Source organism: Ceratotherium simum, chromosome 21 (assembly GCF_057802395.1).
Source record: "Ceratotherium simum simum isolate JZ-2026a chromosome 21, ASM5780239v1, whole genome shotgun sequence".
Classification (NCBI taxonomy): domain Eukaryota; kingdom Metazoa; phylum Chordata; class Mammalia; order Perissodactyla; family Rhinocerotidae; genus Ceratotherium; species Ceratotherium simum.
The window spans coordinates 28,369,443-28,380,345 of record NC_141920.1 but is presented as its reverse complement, the minus strand read 5'-3'; positions in this window follow the sequence as shown (position 1 = coordinate 28,380,345).

Here is a 10,903-nt window from a genome sequence, read left to right as displayed (position 1 = left end):
AGATACAAGCACCAGTCTCTTCCTGTTTGGTGTAATTCATGATATATGATAGGGCATGAGAGCTCCCCCTACAGGCCTTCCCGACTCCAATTTAGTTAAGGTTTCTTTTATTAATTTCCACGACACTAATCCTAACAGATCAGAGCCCTCCTTATGACCTCATTTAACCTTATTTCCTTCCTTAGAGGCCCAATCTCCAAATGCAGTCACACAGGGCTTTGGACTTCAACATATGAATTTTGGGGGGACAAAATATTCAGTCCATAGCACCCAGTAAGACCTATTTCAGTTTGTCTTGTCTCTTTAGCCTCCTTTAATTTGGAATATTTCTACAGCCTTTCTTTGTCTTTTATGACATTGTAACTTTTGAATAATACAATCTTTCCTATTTTTGTTTTAATAGAATGTCCCTCATTTTGTTTTTGTCTGATGTTTCCTTGCGATTAGATTGAGATTATGCATTCTCAGTCAGCATTCAGCATAGGCGATATTATGTCCTTCTCAGATAACACATCTGGAGGTGCACAATGTCCATCTGTCCCTCCTAGGTGATGTTAATTTCGACCACCTGGTTAAAGCGTTGTCCAAATTTTTCACCACTTTATATGTGCTGTGATGTTTCTCTCTTGTAACTACTAAGCAGTCCGTGGGGACATATTTTAGACCATGCAAATCCCTGCTCATCATCAAAATTTCACCCTAGATTTAGCAACAATCGGTAATTCTTGCCTGATACAATCTTTACCATGATGGTTGCAAAATTACCTAATCTACTCTTTTTTAATAATTTTTATTTATTTGTTTATTTTCCCCCAAAGCCCCAGTAGATAGTTGTGTGTCATAGCTGCACATCCTTCTAGCCGCTGTATGTGGGACGCGGCCTCAGCATGGCCGGAGAAGCAGCGCGTCAGTGCGGGCCCGGGATCCGAACCCGGGCTGCCAGCAGCAGAGTGCGCGCACTCAACCACTAAGCCACGGGGCCGGCCCCTAATCTACTTTTGAATGTCAGTCTTTATAACTTACGATTAGAAACTCCATTTACTTAGATTTCTTCACTCTCATGTGAACATGAGAAGTTCAATGTTTTTGAGGCTATGTTTCGTGAAGAAACACGATTTAACAGTCGATTCACAAGAGTTACTGTGTTTCTGTCTCTAAGAAGAGGACTATAAAGTCACTGTCAGCTGAGGGCATCAGCAGCTGCCTGGCTTTTTCTTACGCTGGTGTCCTAAATATTTGCCTCAGAAAAATTAATAAAACCCAAATTTCAGTGGTCTCTAGGGTTGCTCACAAATTATTGAAGGAGAATTTTAATACATGAATGGGAAAGGTAAACTGTCTCTGTACTTGTACTAGTAAAACCTAAGACTTCACTTGCTTTTTTACTGGCCACTCCTTGTCAATGAAACACTGTAAGCATGTTGCGTATGGACTAGCGCTAGATCTAAGTCCAAGGACATTTCAATTATTTTCATTTTATTGGATTCAGGCCATTGCTATAACTAGTTGAAATATCTGATTCTATCTTCTTGCATATTTACTATTCTTTCCAACTCCACATGTTATTCTTGCTTCTTTAAAAACATTGATAAAAATGTGAAATAAGAAATGTCCATATAAAGCACTTATCATATCTAAAAATTACTGAGAACACCAAAGACTATTTTTTAGAAATTAAAACTGAGAAATTAAAAATATTAATTCATTAAAAATAACAATTAGTTAAAATAATTGAGAGATCACAGTGTATGCTAGCCATTACTTAGAACATGCCTGAGGCATGGGGACTGTTTATTTACAAATTCAAGACAATACAAAATTGACCCTACATGTAGCCATTCAATAGCAGTGAAATGCTTATTGAACAAAATATTAGGATTTGAATTTAAGCAGGGAATGGAATTTCTTATTTTTTTTTATTTTCTTATTTTGTGAGGATGATCAGCCCTGAGCTAACATCTGTGCTAATCCTCCTCTTTTTGCTGAGGAAGACCAGCTCTGAACTAACATCTATTGCCAATCCTCCTCCTTTTTTTCCCCCAAAGCCCCAGTAGATAGCTGTATGTCATAGATGCACATCCTTCTAGTTGCTGTATGTGGGACGCGGCCTCAGCATGGCCGGAGAATCGGTGCGTCGGTGCGCACCCGGGATCCGAACCCGGGCCACCAGTAGCGGAGCGCCCTCACTTAACCACTAAGCCACGGGTCTGGCCCTGGAATTTCTCATTTAAAGAAGAAATTTCTAAAGGAAGATTAAAATTGTCCAAAATTTAAAAAAAATATAATAGACCCATTACATATTAAGATAACATAATTTTAACGAAAATAACTGTGTTTTCGAAAACAAAGAAAATTTAGTGAGAATAGTAGCGTTATTTTACATTTTCTCAAATCTCTTTAAAACCAGCCTAGAGAGGAGAGAGCTGGATTCTCATATCTACTTTCACATTATAATCGGTTGTGACATCACATGTGTGTGAAGCTGCCCCTTGAGAACCCCACGGGGAGAAAGTGAGAGTGAAGGTGGTAAATAATGTCTTAGTATTCTTAGGAAAATAGTTTTGATCTCCTGAACCCCTTGAAAGTGTCTTTGGAACCCCCAGGAGTTCCCAAATGCACTTAGAGAACTGCTGGTTTAGTGCATAGATCAATAATAATAGGTATTGTTATTAAGAGACCAGATGTCATAGAGATGAGACCTGGTTCATCCTTGGGATATGGGGCGCCCACAACTAAAAAAGGATGTCTTTAAAGGTGTTCAGAGGCCCCGGGGAGACAGGTTGTCTCCTGACCCCACCATTAGCATCAAAAAGTGTGCTGGTCTCTAGTTTTTTTGATAGTGATAGAGTTTTCACTATCAAAAGTGATCTCTCTCTGAGAGGGCAGAGCAGAAAAACACGTGAATCCTGTTTCCTCTTTTCCTCCTCTGCCCACACAAAGAGAGAGGAAGCGGGAGCAAGAGGGCCTTTAGTATAAAGGAAAGCAGAAGAGTCCTGTTCCCTAAGTACCGTCTGGTGTTGGGTGACTAGAAGGGGTGAGGGCTGCTTGTGTGTTTGAACTCCACATCTCAAAGCAAAGAACAGCAGTGACTGATGAAACACAGGCCATTACAGGACTGTGTGTTTGTGCAGATGTGGCATGGTTAGTTTCCCACTTTGCAGTCCTCAATGTGCTGGTTCAGGGGCCTGAGATATTACAAGGATCCTCTGTAATGCACTTGGACCTTTGTGGAAACATATAGCAGAGACTCATTCACTAGGTGGGCAGCTCACTAAAGATACCCCACCAGTCCTCCTGTTCCTATTAGGAATGTGTTAGATCGCAAGAAACAGGAACTCAACTAACAATGGCTTGAACCACAGGAATATTTATTATTTATTCAACATGAAGAAAGAGGGTTGATTGGTGGCTGGATGGTCATTCTTGGATCCTTCTGCTCAGCTATCCTCAACATGTAGATGTGCCAATTACCAATTTAGTCTCTCTCAGCACCAAATCCACCCTTCTTTGCCCTGCTTTGTGATACTGGATCAGGACCCTGCAAACATGCCTCTTTTGCCAGCTGGCCCAGTGTTAGGCTTCGTCAATAGAGGGTGTTAGAGCAACACTGTAAGGCGATAATGGCAGAAAACTACTTCCCTCTGGGTTCTAGTTCCCCATTTTAAATTCAGCCTAGGAGCCTGTGGCTGTCACAGACCAGCTCCAGCCCCACTCTCAGGCCTCAGTCTTCCCCCCGGCCATGCCCTTAGGCAACTGTCTGTTCACCCAGTGGCCACCTCTATAGATCAGCTCTGGCCAGCTCCCTCTGGTGAGTCTCTTTGCCACTGTTCTGTGGCTGCCATGCCCTCTTTGAAGAGAACATGTGAGAAGTGTGTGTGGCTCTCCTAAGTCCTTAGGTCCTCCATTGTCCACTCTCCCTCAACCTGGCAGTAGTAGCTCCTTTTTTTCCCCCATCTGCTGTTTCTGGACCTTTTGGTGTCCTCTTCTACCCCTTTTAGTAGTTAAGCACTAGATAATAATTTTTCATTTTAAAGTCTCCATGTTCACATAACTGCTGTGGTTTCTCTCCTGACTGCACCCTGAATGATACCATCAACCATATCTATTCTCAAGGTCACAAACTGGCTTCTAGAGCTCTAAGCATCTCACCTGCATAGTAGAACATCCAGCAAAGAGGATGGGAGGGACAGGTAAGGGGGGCTTCTTGTTCCATCCCTGGCCCTTCATCTGGCTTTCCTAGAAGCCCCTGAGAGATTTCCTCTTACATCTCATTGATCAAAATTATGTCCATTGTCCACTGTACACCATTCAGTGTGAAAGGGCTGGGCAGTTTGATTGCCACCCAGAATAGCCCTTCTCTTAGCAAGGAAAAAGGAGCTCTGATAGATTGGCCCCAGCAGTGCCTATCATTACCCTCTGCTCCTCAATTGCATATTTACAACCATGATTCACAGTAACTGAGCATTGACCCTGGACCAGACACTGTGCCAAGTGCTTTAGTGGATCATCACATCTAATCTTCTCAGCCATCCTATCGGGTAGATCTGGTGTTATCCATATTTTACAGCCACTTGCCCTAGGGACTCTGACTCCGGGGCACAAATCCTTAACCACTAGGTTCTAATGCCTCTTATCCATTCAGTGTCGAGTAACCTCATCTTCATTCTCATGCAAAGCTTATGGATGCAGTGGAAAGGGCCCTAGATAATCAAAGAAGTCCTGGCTCTGCCACTGTTGCACGTGTCAACCTGGGCAAGCCACCACTCTCTCTCTCTGAGTTTGTCTATAAAATAAAGATATAGCTGTGCCTAGTTCACCCTGTTGTTGTGAGGGTCAAATGAGAACAGATATTATTGATCATTATGGCCATGATAAGAGGGTTATGGTGGTGGCAGCTGCTGTTACTACTACTACTGTTGTTACTGTTACTTCTACTACTGCTAATACTGCAGTTACTATCACCACTACCACCACCACCACCACTATGGTTACCACTCTTCGTAAAATGTAAAACACCATTTAAATGTGAGTTATTGCTTGTTTGATTCAGGAAATGGGGAAACTTATTAGGAAGCTGTTGCATTTGTCTAGGCAAAAGATGGTTTGATCTGGTTTCTGAAAGTAGAAAGAGAAAGGAAGGAATATATTGATTATATTTGAGGCAGATTTTGTAGTACTTGGCACTGGATTGGGTGAGAAATAGAGGAGGGAGTAGCCCACAGAAACCCAGTTTTAGCATCTGGATAGTGTTTTCTTGGTTCGTATTTCTTCTGTCTCCCAGAAATTCCACTTCATTTCCTTTGGAGGACTGTCCCTTCTCCACTCTCTATGGTCTTCAGAAGCCTGCCCTGTTGGACACAGATGTGGCTATTTGACCCAGTCTGGCTATCACAGTATTCCATCAATCTGATCACAATGATAGGCATGTGATATTGGCTGAGTTTTCCTTTCTCCCCACCACATGAGGGAGAGAATGGAATTAATACACAGGGAGGGATAGAGACAGAGGTAGAGAGAGACTCTTATTTGAATCTCGAGTCCCTAACACTTGCTCCACTCTTTGAATTTGAAAAAAGGATGGAAATGATCTGAGCATGCCTAGTAATTTTACTCAAATCTACCACTCAGATACGTCATCCCACCTCCCTAACGATGTAGTGAGTGAAAGGGTGGAGAGAGGCATGGAGTGTGCTCAGGCAAAGCTCCTCTTCATGGAAACCAGAAACAGGGAAATGTGTTCTTCCTCTAACATTAATATTGCTGCAACTTCAGGTCCATGATCACTTGCGTTTTATTTTCTTGATTAAGTCACTTATTTTATTTTATTTTCTTCTTTTGGGAGTAATGCCACAGACCCTGAAGTAGTTTGACCCGGATGTAGACCTTGTCAATGTCCACGCCATGTTCATGCCCACAAGTAGGAATAACAGCCATTAACTGATGGACCCTTATGACTAAATATGACATTTCCCAGACTGGTCACTGTATCCCTCCAGGGATGTTATTCCACTTTGTAAAAATGACCTTTCCTTGTTTGCCTTGTGGGTATATGACCTGCACCTAGAGGAGGCAGCAAGCATTCCAAAGTTTCCAGGACTTACCTCCATGCTCCCACAGCTACCCTCTGGAACAGGTGAAGCAGTGACCATCCTAGGGAGGGTTAGAGACATAACCCTGCACACCCTCAGATGTGGTCTTATTCATGGAGAGTGGGCCGTTTACCTGAAACAACAGTGTGAAATCTGTCAGTCATGCTATACACAGTCACCAATGAAATCACTCAAACCTTAGATGCACAGTAGATCAGCCTGGGCTGTTTGGCCTGGGTATCTTAGCTAACAGAATTCTCTTGACTCTTGTTGGCCAGCCAAGGGGGCATCTGCACATCGGCCAATACATTATGTTGTGTATTAGTCAACACCAGCTGACTAATTGAGTTGGAAGAGTAAGTTCCCTGCATACAGGAATAGATAGAATAGTTGACCTTGGCGTGCCATTTAGCACTCTAGGAACCACTTCTCTTGGCCTGGTCTGGGCATCCAAGTCCCTGGCCTAGGAAAGAATTGCAGGTGCTGCCTGTTTTTTCAGTTATCTGTTGCTACATAACAAACTAGCTGAGTGGCTTAAAACAACAACAGTCATTCATGTTGCTCATGAATCTGTAGTTTGGGCAGGCTTCAGCAGGAGAGGCTCATCTCTGCTCTGCATGGGGCATGTCAGCTAGCGGCTGGAGGATCTACTTCCAAGATGGCTCACTCAGGTGGCTGTCAAGTTGATGCTGACTGTAAGTTGGAAGCTCAGTGGGCATGCGGGTCAGGGTTCTTGATTCCTCTTCATTTCGGCCTCTCCATGTGCGCCTCTCCACAGGCTTCTTGGGCTTCCTTACAGAATGGTGGCTGGGTTTCAAAGATAACCATCCCAAGAGATAGGAAGTGGAAACTTCATAGCCTTAAATAAAAAGGAAGGGGAGTTGGGGAGAAAAGATTGCAAATAGACTAACTTTTGCTGATTGCTTCATATTTAAGAGGTGTGAGTCATCCATCAAAGAACATAAATCAAAGCTGAAATATCAGGTAATAAAAATATAAGCATATTTGGCAATATAGATAACATTAAGAAAGATAATTGTATTGGTTTATATCAGATGGTGGTGGAAAGGGAGGAGAAAGAAAAAAATGCACTAATTATATCATTGTTCTAGTAAGGAACTAGTAGATACTTTTTAAAAAAGAGAGAGGGCTCTCTGAGTGTACTATATAAAATTATAAAGATGACCACTCAAATAAAAGTCTAAATCCAATTAAATATCAGAAACCCAAATATTGAAGATCCACGCACGCACACACGTACACACACAGGCTACATAGGGAACAACTTTTTAAAACATAAAAAATACGTAATTAAAAATATTGCAGAAAAGTGAAATAAGTCAGAGGGAGAAGGTCAAATACCGTATTATTTCCTTCATTAAGTAGTAGATAATAACAACAATAAACAAACACATAGGGACAGAGATTGGATTGGTGGTTACCAGAGGGGAAGGGGGGACGGAGGAGGGTGAAAGGGATAATTCGGTACATGTGTGTGGTGATGGGTTGTAATTAGTATTTTGGTGGTGAACATGATGTAGTCCATGCAGAAATAGAAGTACAATGATGTACACCTGAAATTTTTACAATGTTATAAACCAATGTTACTGCAATAAACAAAAAATTAAAAAAAAAAAAAAGACTCTGACAACACCAGTTGCTAGCGAGGGTGTGAGCAAATGGAAATCTCATGCATTCCTGGTGGGAATGCAAAACGGCACAGTCACTCTGGAAAATGGTTTGTTAGTTTCTTTTAAAGCTAAACATTCACTTACCAAAGGACCTAGCAATCCTATAAGTGGGTGTTCATCCTAGTGTCCACAAAAATATCTGGAACACAAGAATTTAGTCAGGAAAGCTTTATTGCTCACACAGTTTGCAAACCGGGACATAGTTTGCAAACCGGGGTGACGTGCCCTTCAGCAGCAAACTGCAAGTATTTGAGGGAGATAACAAAAGGGGGCTGCCTTTATAGAAAAAGTTCCTGCCCAGGTTCCCACTCAGGTCCCCTTATGCAAATGAGGGATACAAGACAGGTTAGTCCTGATTGGTTGGCACAGGTCACAGTTTTATTGGTTAGGTCCAGGTGGCTGTTAGGGGCTTCCGTGAAATCAAGAATTTTGGCAGAGTCAAAGCTTCAGAGTGCATTCTGTGGTTTTTCTGAGAACAGAGTATGTGACTGCATCCTGGTCCTGTCACAGCTGCTTGAGTCCATTTTGTTTTTAGGTCCTGGTTAGCCACACAGAGTCCATCTGGTTCCCAGAGGTCTTTTGGATTTCATTTTGTCTCACACTAGTGAAATGAAAACGTCTGATCACATAAAAATCTGTAAACAAATGTTTAAAATAGCAACTTTATTTGTGACAGTCCAAAACTGGAAACAACCCAAATGTCCTTCACTGAGTGAAAGGATAGAAAACCTGTACCATGTCCCTAGAATACAATACTACTCAGCAGTAAAAAGGAATGAGTTGCTAACATACATGGAAACTTGGATGAACCTCAAAGGCACACTGAGTGTCTCAAAGCTTTCCATTTATGTAACATTCTCAGAAAAGGCAAAACTGTAGTGTTGGAAAATAAATCAGTGGTTGCCAGGGGTTATGGTGGGATGAGAGTTTGAATACAAAAGGATAGTTTTTAGGACGATGAAACTATTGTATGTTCTGTTTGTGGGGGTGGTTACATAAATGTAAGCTTGTTAAAATTCATAGAACTGTACACCAAATGTAAAGAAAGCCAAATTTATGATATTAAACAAATTATAAAAAATAATAATTATATCCTACTGTACTTATTGTTCTTCAGATTCATTTTTTAAATTTAATATGTCCAAGAGTTCTTTCACATCTAAAAATGTAGATCTCCGTTATTCGTTTATAATTTTATATAACTTTGCATATATGGATATCCAGTGGTTTAAACAGTCCCCTGTGGATGGACATGTATTTCATTTTTCCAATTTTTCTTTTTACAAACAAAATGGGAATGATGATTTCCTATCACTTCAAATAGTTCTGGTTGTGGTTATGCCACCAATTCAATACACAGGTTAATTCGATTTCTTTTTCTTTTAATTTTCAGGGATTGCTTTTTAAATTTTGATATTTTTATAGTAGGTGAAATATTTAAGTAATTCCAAAGTCAAATCTTCGAAACAGGGTCTATCCAGAGAAGTCTAGCTTTTTTACCATCCTCTCTGCCTTGTTTCCTCCTCCTCCTATAGATATCCACTTAAAAATTTTCCTTCCTTTTTAAGATAGATATATCTAGTGCTTTTGCTTCCATCTCCTCTCCCCTCCATCACTCTCTTTTCAATATGGAGAATTCCAGGTTACTAAAGGTCACTGAAGCTAGGAGCAAGAGAGCAGAAAAGCCAGAGGCCAGAACTTCATGCCTAAAGGATGGGGACATGCCTGGGCAGAGTGCAGTCGGGTGGATGAGACAGAGCTACCTATGTCACTGGCCTGAAGCTCCAACCGTCAATAGACTTCAAATGAGATCAAAAGTCGGGCAGTGAGCCAGTGATAAAGCAGAAATCTCAGCCATCAAGGCAAACAGATATGGCCAGACTGTCTAATTGACTACTGCATAAATGCATCGAGTACTCACAGAATACCTGGAAGACTACCACCCAGTCTTTGAAAATATACTTTCTAGCTCCTGTTGGCAAGGGTGAGGCAAAAGAGGGACCACTGTGTACTCTTCCTGTGAGTTTAAATTGATATAATAAACGTATTGGAGAGCAGTTTGTCAGTATGTATTCACAGTCTAAAACAAAATTAAACAAAACAAAACTATGCTGCCCTTTGACCCAGAATTAATACACATAGAATAAATGGATATGTTCACTAAGATGTAAGTGCTATATTCCCTTCTCAGCATTGTATAATGAGGATGTGAAAATCTAAATGTCCATCAATAGAGAATTTGCTAATTTATGTTATGTAACACATTAGAATTCGATACGGCTTTAAACAATGATGAAAACTGAGGACTTAAGACATAAAAAGCTGTCAATAATATATTAAGTGAAAAAAGAAAATTGTGAGAAAGTATGTATACTATGAGCTAGTCTTTCTTATATATATGTACAGTAGTGCCCCCTTATCCGTGGTTTCACTGTCCGAGGTTTTGGCTTTCCATAGTCAACCATGGTCTGAAAACATTCAACGGAAAATTCCTGGAATAAACAATTCATAAGTTTTAATTTGGACACCATTCTGAGTAGCATGAAGCAATCTCACACTGTCCTGCTCCATTGCCTCCAGGGGCATGACTCATCCCTTTGTCTAGCATATCCACACTGTGTACGCTACCCGACCACCAGTCACTTAGTAGCTGTCTCAGTTATCAGATCGACTGTCATGGTATCATAGTGCTTGTGTTCAAGTAACCCTTATTTTACTTAATAATGGCCCCAAAGCACAAGATAGTGATGCTGGCAACTTGGATATGCTAAGAGAAGCTATGAAGTGTTTCCTTCAAGTGAAAATGTGAAAGGTCTTGACTTACTAAGGAAAGAAAGAAAATCATATGCTGAGGTTGATAGGAGCTATAATAACTCTTATTAGAGTATATTATTATAGTTGTTCTATTTTATTATTAGTTATTGTTGTTAATCTCTTACTGTGCCTAATTTATAAATTAAACTTTATCATAGGTATGTACGTATAGGAAAAAACATAGTATATATAGGGTTCAGTACTATTTGCATTTTCAGGCATCCACTGGGGTTCTTGGAATGTATCCCCTGTAGATAAGAGGGGACTACTGTATATATGTAAATATGTTACTGAGCAACAGGCTCATTC